The sequence below is a fragment of the Catharus ustulatus genome, chromosome 20, assembly GCF_009819885.2.
Source record: "Catharus ustulatus isolate bCatUst1 chromosome 20, bCatUst1.pri.v2, whole genome shotgun sequence".
NCBI lineage: Eukaryota > Metazoa > Chordata > Aves > Passeriformes > Turdidae > Catharus > Catharus ustulatus.
This window is the reverse complement of record NC_046240.1, coordinates 41,652-55,110: the sequence shown is the minus strand read 5'-3', so window position 1 is coordinate 55,110 and position 13,459 is coordinate 41,652. Positions and strand designations below refer to the sequence as shown.

The window sequence follows — 13,459 nt, the reverse complement described above, 5'->3', positions numbered from 1 at the left end:
CATTTGATTTCTTCCATGTCTTTGTGAGTGAGAATTTTTTATGGTGGTGCTTCTATGGGAGATAGAGAAAGGGTTCTGCCTCCTGGCTTGGCAGAGAGGGAGCACTCCTGCTTCCCCACTGTAGAGTAGGTTGAGATGAAGATGCCTCCCACTTTCATACAAAGTGTTAGGAAAGCTTCCATTGCAGCCCAGTATAAAACAGATATGAATTCAGAAGTCTCAGAAAGTGCTCTTTACGCAAACCCCTGATGTGGGGAGTATCTGATTCTCTGAGGTCCTCATGTACAAGGAGGATTCATATCCCCTTGGATGAGCATGAGAACTAACACGGGCACAAAAATGCCAGTGAATTTAGGCTGGGTCTGATCTCCATAATGTAAGTTATAAGACACTTTTGCTGAGGTCAGTAGAGCTGCAGTGAAGAAAAGCCACCACTGTAAAGCCTGTCACAGTCATTTGCAAGGGTATGAGAAGGTGTGTGAAAGATTTCCCTGCAAATACACCCTGTAGTTCCTTAGGGTTGATGGATCCATTTGTACCTGCATAAGGAAGATAAAGTAAAACAGCATCAACCCCAGGCGGTAACCTGATATACTGTCTCTACAGTATAGAGTCAGTGTCACAAAGAAAATTCAGAAAATCTGGCTGGAGCCATTTATCAATGGTTTGTTGCATTGTCAAGGCTAAACTGGAGCGATAAAAATAGGGAACTCCAGAGTTCATGGTAATGCACATCAAGAACTGGGTGATATTTGGACTTCCTGAGCTCCTTTGATGTCCTTTTGTTCAGCTTGCAAATTAGATTGTAAGTTTGGGACCCTGACTTTAGATACTCGTTTTAAAAAAGACTGAACTGAATTTCTAACAGAAAGAAATTTCCTCCCCTGAAAAATAGCCATTCCAAAACAATTTCCCAAAAAATTCTCACTAGGATTGATAAAAATCCACAGCAAAGGGGTGAGGAGGGGTGGGGATGGTGGGGGGGAAGAAACAAGATTAATTAATTCTCTTTTAAAGAACTTTTCATAACTGGTTTCTAATGAGGAATGGCCAGTGTTATTAATATGCAATTGGATCTTCTACAAGTCCTGGGATGACTGATGAATGGACAAATTCCAGGTCTGGAAACTAGGCTGCTGCCTTCCTCTCCCACAACTCATCACTTCTTCCACAGACTATTTAAACCTCCACACGAAATGGCTCGACTCTGTATTAGTAGTTTAATTAAAAGTTTCTATATGCAGGTTGCCTTTGGTCTCACCAGCCTCTATATGGGGAAATTAAAATCATAGCAACAGGGAAAGGCTTTAAGCTCATTTTATGAGGAGAGCTGCTAACCCACTGCCCTGGTGTTTACAACACACAGACTATGTCATAGCTGGCCTGAAAGACCTGTGCCTATGTAAAGCAGTTCTCTATAAGCTTACCTGCAAATAAATATTTTTATCCTAAGATGTTACCACAAATTATAGAAACAAGAGTGGTGTTACTGGCAGGGCCTGCTCTTTTTTAAAAGTCATCTGTGTTTGCAGATCAGATGTCACTTGTGCTTTAGTGATAGGGCAAGAGAAAACAGTTTTAAACTAAAGAGGAGAAATTTAAATGAGTATTAGGAAGAAGTTCTTCCCTGCGAGGGAGGTGAGGCCCTGACACAGGTTGCCCAGAGCGGCTATGGCTGCCCTATCCCTCCCTGAAAATGTCCCAAGGCCAGGTTAGAAGACAGAACTTGGAGCAACCAGGACTAGTGGTAGGTGTCCTTGTCCATATCAGAGGGTTTGGAACAAGATGATCTTTACTCTCCCTGCCAACCCAAACTATTCTGTGATTTTGTGCTTCTTTTGGGGGAAAAGACTGAAGATTTGACCAATTCATGTGCAAGGGGGACCTCACTTCTTTCTAGGACTGAAACCCAGTGCTGTACATGTTCATACAACTACACACAGGCGCAGCTCCAGCTCCTAGCACTCAAAACCAAGCTCTTGGCTGGAGGTAACCAAAGCCTGAATTTATAACTTGCTCTTCTCAGCCAATCCCCTAAAAATGTGTGACTGTGCGATGCTCTGTTCACATACCTCTAGGGGAAAAAAGCTCATTTTAGGCACTGTAACAAAAGCAAGTGAAATGCAAATCTGGCTTCAAAGGAGTGTGGGAAACAGAGAATTGGTTTACCAGCATCTTGAGGGTTGGGACTGCTCACAAGGAATGTGAGCAGCCCTAGCTCATGTGTCCTGTGTCTCAGGGGGAGCATGTGCTTTGTAACCCCCTCCCAGGGCAGTCCAAAACATGAGATCCTCAGGGTCAGTCTCACCCTTTTGACCCTTGTCCAGTGACCAGGTAAATAGTTTGCACTAAATGGAACTGGTGCCACTGATGGGATGGATGGAGCTTGCCTGAACATGTATAAATGGTCTGCTTGTTGGAGTTCTTCTGTGGGAGAAAAAAAATTCAGATTGTAACCTGGCAGTTGTGGGAACTGAACTTAATCTGCCATGTTCCCGACCTGCTGCGGGAAAATGGGAGATTCCCCATCCTTCACGTAGGTTTTTGGGCACATTATATTTCTTTCCTATGAAGAAATGTTTGAATTCTGAGAGCACAGTTGAAGCCACAGAGCTTTTATAGGGCTTTTTTGAGAATTGCCCATTAACTAAAAGATCATTTATTCACAGATGTCCATCTAGCCCAGTATTGCGTGGGCAGAGGGGTGAGGAGGGTTTAATTCAGGGCTGAGGACAGGCAGCCCCTGGTGATACACAGTAGAGCTACAGTCAGTGTTTTGTCAGAGGTCATTCCATGGATCCCTGGGTGTCCATGCAGGACCCCTCTGCACTGTGGGGACAACACAGCCCCTGCCTCCTTGAGGGAGAGGTCAAACCATCTCCTGGGTGAGTACCTCATTCTTACCTCTCCTATCCCTAATCCCTGCTAGGGAAATGCCTTCCCCTCCTATTCCCTGTCCTAAAGCATGGGGCTTTCCACTTCTGCAGTTGAAAACTGTACCAGGACCCCAGCTGCAACAAGGAAAACCCTTAAATTAAAAAGCCATGACCTCCCTGCAGTGAGTTCAGAGAGCTTAGGTAAGCATCCTTCTCACCAGTGTTCTCTCTGCTCTCCTGCCACAGCCTTGAGATTATTGAGACCTGTGAGTAGGAAGGTGGTTGATATGGAGCTGATCATGCCTGTGGCAAGGAGGGCTTCTCTGTTATCTTCAGCAGCTTCTCTGCTCCAGACCCATCTTTGCTTGTTGAGACATTTCAGAGCCATAATTTTCTATGTGAGTGTCTAAAATGTTTATATTCTGTTCATAAACAGGTTACCAGTGTTCCCCAAGGGGCAAGATCCACTTTACTGGCATATTACACTGTAGGAGAGTCAGTGGAAGCCCAGTGGCACCAAAAGCATGTCTTGACTGTAGGGTCAGCAGGGAGATGCTGGAAGGAACGTAGAGTTTATTTTACCTTGCCTTCCCCCTTTTGAACACTGGGTACAAAGAGATGAAGTGTTCGGAGTTTTCAGTAACAGCAGCTTTGTCCTCATCCCTAACCAGGGAAACCAATACAGATACTCAGGAAAGACCTCCAGACTCTCCTATGGACCATTCTGGGTACTGACTCAGGCTGAGAGTGGTCACCAAGCACTGTCTGGTGGTGACCAGTCTCTCTTCAAAGATGTCTGTGCCCACAGCAACTGTATCCTAGTACAAGGTGACACTGGCAGAGATGGGGCTCGGTGGGATCACTGGTGCCAAGAGTACAGGAAAACCAGGATGCTTGTTTCAGCTCATAAGTGGAGATTTAAGATTCCCACAGGCAGCCCATTTCCAAACTCGTGGTGTGTCACACTATCAACCATGCACCTTTTATAGGCATTCATTTCAAACAGGCATCTAGATGGAAAAAAATTATATATATATATAAACATGATATAAAGAGTGAGCACATTACAAATGGGAGCTGGGTCAAAAAAAAAAACCCTACTGCAGTGCTTAGAGACCATTCTAAATAGATTCACTGAAAGCTTTGCTATTTCATAAAACATTAAAGGATTAAATTACTTTAAATACATCTCTAGAAATAGAGGCCATATTTTATTAAAGGTTTCAGGTCTGCCTAATCTCTCCTGTGTAAGATATTCATTTTGCAGTAGAGAAGGCACAGAAATCATTAAGTCCATCTCCAGTGCTAGCAGACAGCCTTTACCAGATACCAAACTCTTCCCTCATTAATATTTAAACATTTGAGGTAATGCTGAGAAACCATCCTTTGTCACAGACACCAGAGAGATTAGTAGTAAATCTTTTCAGAGAAGTACTGCATCTGTAGTATCCAAGGGTTAGAATTTAAAATGGAATGAGAGCCAGTGCGAACTGCAGAGTAATAAATGGCAGTGCAGCAGGACAGAGCCACCAAATGTGTTATTATCAGCAAGACTGGGGGGATGGGAGATGCTGGCCTGTAAATGTAGACTTTTGGGGTTTCTTGCAACTCCAAAGCCTTCAGTGACAGACAGGTTGCTCAGGCTAGACAGATTCTCGTCTGATCCAACACAGTAACATTTGCACTTCTGGAAAACAGCAAAGTAAAGACCTGAATACAGGCAGGACACAGAGGAGCCCTAAGGACAGATCAGGAACAGACACCTTCTGTTAGGGATAAATCTGTCCTGCTGCCCACAAAAAATTAACAGCAAAACCTTCAGCTGTAAAGGTAGAAATAGAAGCAGGAGAGAACTGTAGAGAAGAGTGAGAATGTCAAAATCTGGAGGATATTTCAGAGGTGTAATGATAAAATCAGAACAGCAGACCCAGGGAGCTGCATAGGAATGGATTCTTTGGGCGTTAGTGGCATGTGACAGGGCATCAACAAAGGCACAAGGGCCTGGCATGGGATGGAAGGAAGATAGGGTCCTTGTTCAAGCGCACATCCCAAAAGGCTCAGGAGAGATTTGTGCCCAACCATCCCTGTGCCTGTCTTGCAGGAACCAACAGCAATGTGCCATCATAGAGCTTCAAACGTGGGAGTGTTGGGTACTGCAAAGTGCTGCTGTCACTCACCTGTGGGTACCAGCTGTCCAAACAGCAGGGTTGGCTCCTGTGTCACCCTAGAGTACCCTCTGAAGTAGTTCAAGACATTTTCAAGAGGGAAAGGCACTGTAGGAATTAACTACTTGATAAGGCAAGAGCAGACCTCAAAGAAAGAAGCTCAGAGGGAAAACTAAAAATCATTTGAAAGGGTCTATGAGAGACAAACCAACACTCTGCTGCCAGGATAACATAACACTGGGAATGTCTGGCACTGCTGCACAAGACAGAAGGAGGATTTTGGAGGTGAGGAAATAAAAAATGGTGAATAGACTAGACTAGACTAGACTAGACTAGACTAGACTAGAATAGAATAGAATAGAATAGAATAGAATAGAATAGAATAGAATAGAATAGAATAGAATAGAATAGAATAGAATGCCTTTACAGTTGGAAGGGACATTCAGTGTTCATCAAATCCAACTGCGTGAACATGCAAGGTTGACCAAAAGTTAAAGAATATTATTAATGGCATTATCCAAATGTCTCTTTAACACTTACAGGCTTGGAGCATCTCCCAGCTGTCTGGGAAGCCTGTTCCAGGGTTTGACTACACTACCAGTAAAGAAATATTTCTTAGTCCTATAAATTATTCTGGTCCTATTTCTGATGGCCACAGGCACCTCATGGCTGATACAGAGGAAATCTCTTCAAGCACCCCAAATTTTCCGATCTCTAACATGGGAATATCAAGTCTTCTCCCCAGCTCATGCCTCTAACACATGTAAGGTATCTGCACAGAAGGTGATGTGGAAAAAAACAGTGTTGCTCATGTTGAAGTTACCTCAATAGCTATACATGGCACCTTTCAGCAAGGTACTGAACCAAGGCTTGAAAGGTCTGTCCATGTTAAAGTTAAATGGACAATTTAGATGAAAGAAAATAATGCCAATATTTTTTTATTTGGATATTAGAGAGGAAGGCCTAAGTAGCAAAGGGCCTGACAATGAGCACCAGCAAAACCCAAACTCACTTTCCCTTCAGTGACCCTTCAGGAATATGTGCAGTGTTCATGTGCTAACAAATTTATGTGAAGGGAAAGATTAAATTATTTACCTGGGTCCTACAAGACCAGACTTAGGTACCTACAAGATTTGGGTACCCAAGCCAGTGCTCTTATGTAGGTAGGTGTTCCAATTGCAATGTCAGTGTTTTTTCCAGCACACCATGCACCATCTCTAAGGCATCACCTTATTGAATTGATGATGAATGAGTCAAACAAAGGCCTTGAAATAGGACAGATTGGTGCCAGTGATTGATCCAAAACTCAGTGAACACTGAAGGATCACAGAGCATACCAGAGACAACAAGAGTTGCATGATGCAGGATGCTCTTGAGAGATGCCAAAGCCATGGGATGACAGTTAGTAAGACTACAGATGTCCTACCACAAGGACAACAACAAGTGGGACAAAAATAGCAATTACATGCAAATAAAGCACTGCATATGTGCTTGCAACTGTGGCTTTAAAAAAAAAATCCAGATCTGAAATGTTTTGGCATATGATCTTGTAATGACTTTCTTGCCCATGCATGTTTTATGACCTAGTTCATTTGCTGCTAGTGAGCTGCAGCTACTGGGCACATGCTGCTGATATGGGGCAGGTCACAGTATGGGGAAGGAGGAAGCAAAAAATCGAAACCCAAAGCAGTCTGAAAAGCATCTGAGTGAAGCAAAATATGTAAATGGAGAAAGTGAGCAAGGAAGCTTGTGGACTGTCAATGAGGAGCTCTAGGAAGTATGCAGGAAAGAGGTGTGGAAATACAACCCGCCAACGACACTGAATAGCAACAGGATTTTGGAAGTGTTGCTTAGGTCCTGCACAGGTTCTGCATGAGTGAATAACCTATAGAGAGAGATGGCTGCCATTCAACTGGGCATGGAACCACTGTTGCAAGACTTAGAGGATAGTTTTATGGCTTTATTTTCCCAACCTAGAGGGTCAGCCTATCAAATGAATTATTTTGTACTGCCCTAAAGTGAATGATACTGGCATTTGGCCACCAATTCAGTAGTAGCCTTGAACTCTGCTTTCTCTTCCACTTCCAGTGAAGCAGATTTGTTCTCAACTAGCCACAGATTTGCAATTCAGTATTTATTTGTAGAATGCCTGGCTCCTTGGGCAGGGATGCTGGGATCACCAGAGGTTTGTTTTGGATCCCACATTGATTCCAAATGAAGGGTTGGTTGTGTCAAATTCCTTCTCGTCATGTTTGCTATGTGGTATACACAAGAACTGTCTGTTAGAGGTCAATGAAAATACCACTGGCATTGCATTAACATAGCTAATAGCTGTGTTAATAAATGCCAATAATGAAATAAAGAACATTTTCAGCCAGGTCTGAAGCTATGTAAAAAATGCATTTGATTAATGAAATTCATTTCTGACTGAATGGGACTTTTATAATCAACTAAAAATCCATCTGTGTCCTATTCCTGGTAGGCAAGCATTTGCAACTCAGCTTTTTACGGTGTATCTGACAAGATTTGATCTCTGGTTGGCCTTTTTCATAAGTGGCTTGATGGGAGATGCTGGAGGTCACTTGCAGCCTTTCATCCCATTTGGAGATGGGAACAACATAGCAAGTAACCAGCAGTTGATGCAAGGTGTGCATAGTTTGCTCCACACGTGCTAGAACATAATTCAAGTATCAGAAGAAATATACACTACACCAAAGTAGATGAGACACATTTTGCCTTTCATTGTGAGGGAATAGTATTCACAGAGCCATACACAGAGTGTACTTGATGCTGCCATTTACCCTGTCTGATACCTTTCGCTGGAAACACAGGGAACTCTGGGGTAGCTCCCCTGTGTAGCAGCACTGGGGTCCTTTGATCTCTTTGATGAACCCATGGTAGTTTCACTGAAGGGGACAAGCACATTAATTGGAAACACACCAACCATCCTACCATCAGGATTTGTAGTCCTCTCTAACAAAAGAGCCTAAAAGAAACTAAGCATCATCTACATCCCCTTTTTCTCCCTGTTCCCATATGATAATGTCAGATGCATAACCATGTCAAAGCTACCTGGCATCCACACAGAGACTGCTTCCCTGCCTGTGCCTTTTAAATGATCAGGCTCATTATTGTGTTACAGCGTTTTCCCAATCTGACAGCCATTATGTCATTCACGAGCCAGCAAGAGTGCTAATTGTTTTAGTACCTAATAATGCTTTCTGGAATTTTCAAGGTAGGATAGGGATGTAACCAATAGCAAATGGACAGAAGGTCTTGGATTTAGAAACGTCACCTCATTCCAACCCATGGCATGGGCAGGGACACCATCCACTATTTCAGGTTGGTCCAAGTCCCATCCAACCTGGCCTTGAACACTTCCAGGGATGAGGCAGCCACAGCTTCTCTGGGCAACCTGTGCCAGGGCTCCCCCACAGGGGAGAATTTCTTCCAAATATCTAATCTAAATAGAAATCCCCAACTTGCTAAATAAATTTGATTCAATGATCCACTTGGGCTCCTTCCAACTCAGGATATTTTATATTCTCTGAATTCTAACAGGGGTAATGTATGGAAAGCAAGTTCATGATATAAATATGTAATTGGGATTCTGCAGTGATGTCTTTTCATAAGGTTGAATTGCATAACCTGTCCTTTGATATAAGAATCATACAAACTGTGCTGTCCTGCAGGCAGCTGACGGTGTGAGGAGGAGGTTATTCGGTGCTTGTGTTAAATTTCCATATGTTGGCCAGATGCTTTTCTTGGAGCACCACTGAATCAGTGCTGCTGTGATCTGCTAATTGTTTTGACACCATGGGAGTTGAAAAGCACTTGGCTTCACTGAACACTTGACTCCACTGAAATTTGTGTTTTATTTAAATGACCCTAGGGATGATCAGAGTCAATTTTCCTGCATATGTCTGCTGCCCAGGCACTTGAGCTGGTTCTGGTCAGTGCTATAGAAAACAAGTGAGTATTTGGTTAGCTCTCTCTGCATTTCACCCAAAGAATAGGAGAGCCCTTTCAAAGCTGGAGGCTCTAGCTCAAGGAGCCACTTAAACACCAGCCCTAATAAGGACAGCACTTGAGTGGATCCACCCTTACGAGTAAAGCATATGCTTGAGTTTCACCAGTCTGCATGGGGTTCACAACCAGGTTTAAGCATCAGCACATACTGAAATTCTTTTCCAAGATGTTTTCCAGAATCACAACCTAAGTGAGAAAAACGAGTGTGTAATTTAACCACATTTAAGTATATTGCTGCTGTCTTTGCAACTGTGAGGAAATCCTGATGAACTTTGTTTCCCTGCAGATCTGATAAATTACTTTCCACTTATCCCTCTGCTCTCTTCCCAGATAACGAAGGAAGTAAAGGATTTTTTGCTGTGGCAGACAATCTCCATTCCCTGTTCCTTCAGGTATGGGTTGAAGGACAGAAGAATGTTGGCTCTTGGAAAGCATTTGTTTCAGACACATCCATTAAAATCAGTGTCTTGCTACTTCCACAGTTGATTTGTAATGACTACCAGGAGTTTCTCTCCTAGAAGCAAGGTCAAATGTATTGACTTTTTCTTTTTTCTTTTCTTTTCTTTTCTTTTCTTTTTTCTTTTCTTTTCTTTTCTTTTCTTTTCTTTTCTTTTCTTTTCTTTTCTTTTCTTTTCTTTTCTTTTCTTTTCTTTTCTTTTCTTTTCTTTTCTTTTCTTTTCTTTTTTCTTCTTTTCTCTCTTCTCTTCTCTTCTCTTCTCTTCTCTTCTCTTCTCTTCTCTTCTCTTCTCTTCTCTTCTCTTCTCTTCTCTTCTCTTCTCTTCTCTTCTCTTCTCTTCTCCTCTCCTCTCCTCTCCTCTCCTCTTCTCTTCCTCTCTTTCTTTCCTCACAGCTTTTCAACATTGGACAAATGATTGTTTTGGTAATTAAACTTTCACTAATGGAAGGCACAGTGATCATTAGGAAAGACTCTGTCTCTACCCCTACTTGATGAACTTTCAGCCTGTTGGGAAGAAGATATTCATTGAGCGTGGAGAAGTATTAATTAGGGATATTTTCAGCTCAAGGACAAAACTGGTTAATTAACGAATCTACCCTGCCTAATGTGCTACCCTGTTTTGACTTTTGCACAGCTACTTTTTGTGATAATCAGAATCAGATGTTTCTTACACTGGATAAGGTAATATGGTGGAATTAGTGCATGGAGAAGTCTTCCATGAGATCAAGGGAATGAACTGTCCAGGATTCAGATCAGAGGTGGGGTGAATTAACATCAGCCCAAGATAGTACAGTAAAGAGTAGGGAAAAACGGATTTAGAAGGGATGTTGCTTCTTACAGTGGTAATGTATATGCCAACAAATTAGAAGCGCTTAGAAAGGACTCCCCTTCTGGTGCAGCTGTGAGACACCTGGATGCAACCATTCCAGGCAGAATCCATGCACATTATCATAGGACCAGGGGCTATTTTGCACTGAGATTAAGTACAAGAAGTTCCCTTTCTGCTCTTTGTTACTCTGCCTTGGTAGAGTGAGGTTGGGGCCAGTCCAGCGTGTGTTCAGATACTTGTAAGCATGCGCCAAGAATCCACAGAAACCGTATGCAGCGGGAAACTGCTGCTCCCACCTGCCTTGTGAGATCAGTGTAGCTCTTTTCAGTCTTGTTTCCAGTCTACAAACCTCGGGAATTTTCTACATCTGGGTGATCAACCACCTGGACTCTCTCTGTGATCCTGCATCCCTCTCTGAAGCACTTGGTGTCCCTGGGAGTGCTCTAGCTGGGATGGGGAGGGGATGGGGGTCCTTCAGCTGCTCTTGGCCAAAGGTACCCTGCTTTCAAGTGCTGAGATAGAAACACCTTTACCCAGCAGCTGCAGGCAGGACTCACCATGAATTAGGAGCACAGGAAACCCAATTTGCTGAATCCCAGCCCAACTTCCTCCATTACTCTCTCTCATCTGACACACAGCATATTAGCACAAGCCCTCACTGCTACTCCTTGCATAGATATCCAGTTCTGACCCCTACTTCCATGATAACCACACCTCCGTCACCCTCCATCCAAAGCTGCATGCCAGAGTCCCTCAAGCTAGGGAACCTCTGCTTCCCTTTCCAGGAGAGCTACCTCCTCCTGCAGAAACTTAGCATTTTATAACCCCATCCATCATCTTAATTAGGCTTCTCAAGAGGAGGTTACCACACCAAAATAACTTGTTTCAACCTCTCCAATCTGGTAGTGGTAGAAAATCTTCTCAACCTGAGTTATCCTGAGACATTTATCAATACTCTCCTCAGATGGCTTGAAAGCTGAAACAAAAAAAAGATATATACACTATAACCAATGTGATATTTACAGTAATTTCACGAATACAAGCCGCACCATTTTGACTAAAATTTTGCTCCCAAACCGGAAATGCAGCTTATACTCAGGAGTGGCTAATATGTGAATAATTTTCTGACATTTACAACCCCAGAAGTGCCAGCCAGGGTGCCGAGTCGAGCACCTGCTAGTAAAAGTCGGCATTTCACTATTGTTACAAATTGTTGCTCTGTTGCGCTGAGGGTGGAGCCTGGCCCCCTGCAGGCAGCACGGGGGGTGGGGAAAGACGCGGGAGAGCTCTCTCCTTCCGTCCTCTGCCACAGCCCGGGGGAGAGACGGGGGGGGCCCCGTGCCACCATCCCCGCGGCTCAGGGAGGAGGCGGGGGCTCCGTGCCGCCATCTCCATGGCTCGGGGAGGAGGCGGGGGTCCCGTGTCGCCATCCCTGTGGCTCGGGGAGGAGGCGGGGGCCCTGTGCTGCCATCCCCGTGGCCCATGGGGTAAGTGGGGGGCTCCTGTCCCCGCCTGCCATGGCAGAAGCAGGCAGGCTCCGTCCCTGCCCACCGCCGTGGGAGCGGGGGGGGGGTCCGTTCCTGCCTGCCACCACGGGGCAGCGCCGGGCCGTGGTGACCGAGCCCAGTGGCAGCGGCAGCCGGCCCTGAGCGACCCCGCCAAGCGGCAGCCCCGGGCTGGGCCACCTGGTCCCGTTGGCAGCCCAGAGCGGGCTGAGCCTGCACAGACTGAGCCGAGCCAGTAAACCCCACCATGCTGTGGTTCTGTTACTATTTGGCAACTTTGTTGCACGCGGGTCCTCGCTGCGAACGACAGAGCGGCTTATACTCAGGTGCGGCTTATTTATGGACAAAGAACGAAATGTTTGCCAACACCCAGAGATGCGGCTTATAGTCCGTGCAGCTTGTATTCGTGAAATTACTGTAATATATATATCTAGCAGTGACTGTAATTAATTATTGGAAGAATTTTCAAAGTTAAGATGGACTTCCCCATCACTGGAGTTTCTGAGGTCCAGATGATGTTGTTTTCTATGTTGTGGTTCTAACACAAATGAGTCCAGAGAAACCCTGAATAATCCTAGTGACCCATTAATGTTTATGAGACCACATGAGTACTAACCTTTTAGGAGAATGTACCCATCTGGATTTGACTCCAAAAGATGGGCTCTGAAGTTGTGAGATGCTGCTGCATGTGGCTCACAGACAGGGGCTCCAGGGGAGACAAAGCAGAAGAATATGTCCTGTTGAACATTTGGAGCTTCATAAGTCTATGAGGGTATCTCCAGAGCCTTAGAACCAGATAGGTTCCTGGAAAACCCACATTCCAGCAGCAGTGATGCTAATTAGAGTTTTCAAATATGCCAACAAGCCTCTTATTCTTAGGCCTCTCTATCATTTGTATTTACTGATTTACTTCAGCTCTTTCTTTTCAGGAGGTTAAAGAGGCAAAGCGTTTTCTTCCTGGTCCCAAGCAGGGACCTCCTGTCTCATTCTCTCTCACACATACCCACAGTGCTTGGGTTTCTAGTTGCTAATTTCATCAGGAAAAAGTGAAAGCCTGCTGTTATTGCCTAACAGTAGGAAGAACTGAAACATAGAGCTGTGGGAGGGGATTGACTCGGGGGCTGGTTTACCTGTAGTTTCAGTAAACAAATGTTTACAGACATTCCTTTCAACCTGTGGGTTTTCTTGGCATGATGGAAGGTGACATGAAATGAAAGAGTCTCAGTTGCAAGATGTCTTCTGATGCAGAGACAGATTAAAAGAAAGAACCCACATTGTTCTAGCAGTATATCATTTACAGGGAGCAAACTGCTATAAATGAATGAGGACAACTTGTTCTGTATTAATCACATCTCTGTTTCCACTCGGCTGCCTCACTGCTCCAGCCTCCTGGAAACATTTTTCCTTAAAGACCTTTTGACATTATCACTAGCTCTGGAGATTGCTTGTGTTTTGTACATGGGAAAAGTCACTTTCGGAGGAGCAGTTAGGTGAAAGTAGATAGACTTTTCTATACTGAGGAATAACTTCTCATACATTTGCCGGAGCACATTAATTTGTCTTGCAAGCTATCCTCAAACCCCCTATATCTGTGTTCG

At 44.2% G+C, this 13,459-nt stretch overlaps 1 protein-coding gene across 8 annotated transcripts in view; it reads right to left on the bottom strand.

Moving 5' to 3' along the window:
- The window catches only part of LOC117005174 (protoheme IX farnesyltransferase, mitochondrial), a 181,686-nt gene that overhangs the window by 126,582 nt on the left and 41,645 nt on the right, over window positions 1-13,459 (bottom strand). For 2 of the 8 annotated variants that reach the window (XM_033076555.2, XM_033076559.2), the window contains exons 2-3: window positions 12,478-12,598; window positions 11,247-11,332 (exon numbers count right to left, since the gene is read on the bottom strand). The exons of 5 other annotated variants lie outside the window; for them this stretch is intronic. The gene's annotated coding sequence lies outside the window, so the exon portion shown is untranslated. One more of the 8 variants, XM_033076554.2, reaches the window with a different exon arrangement.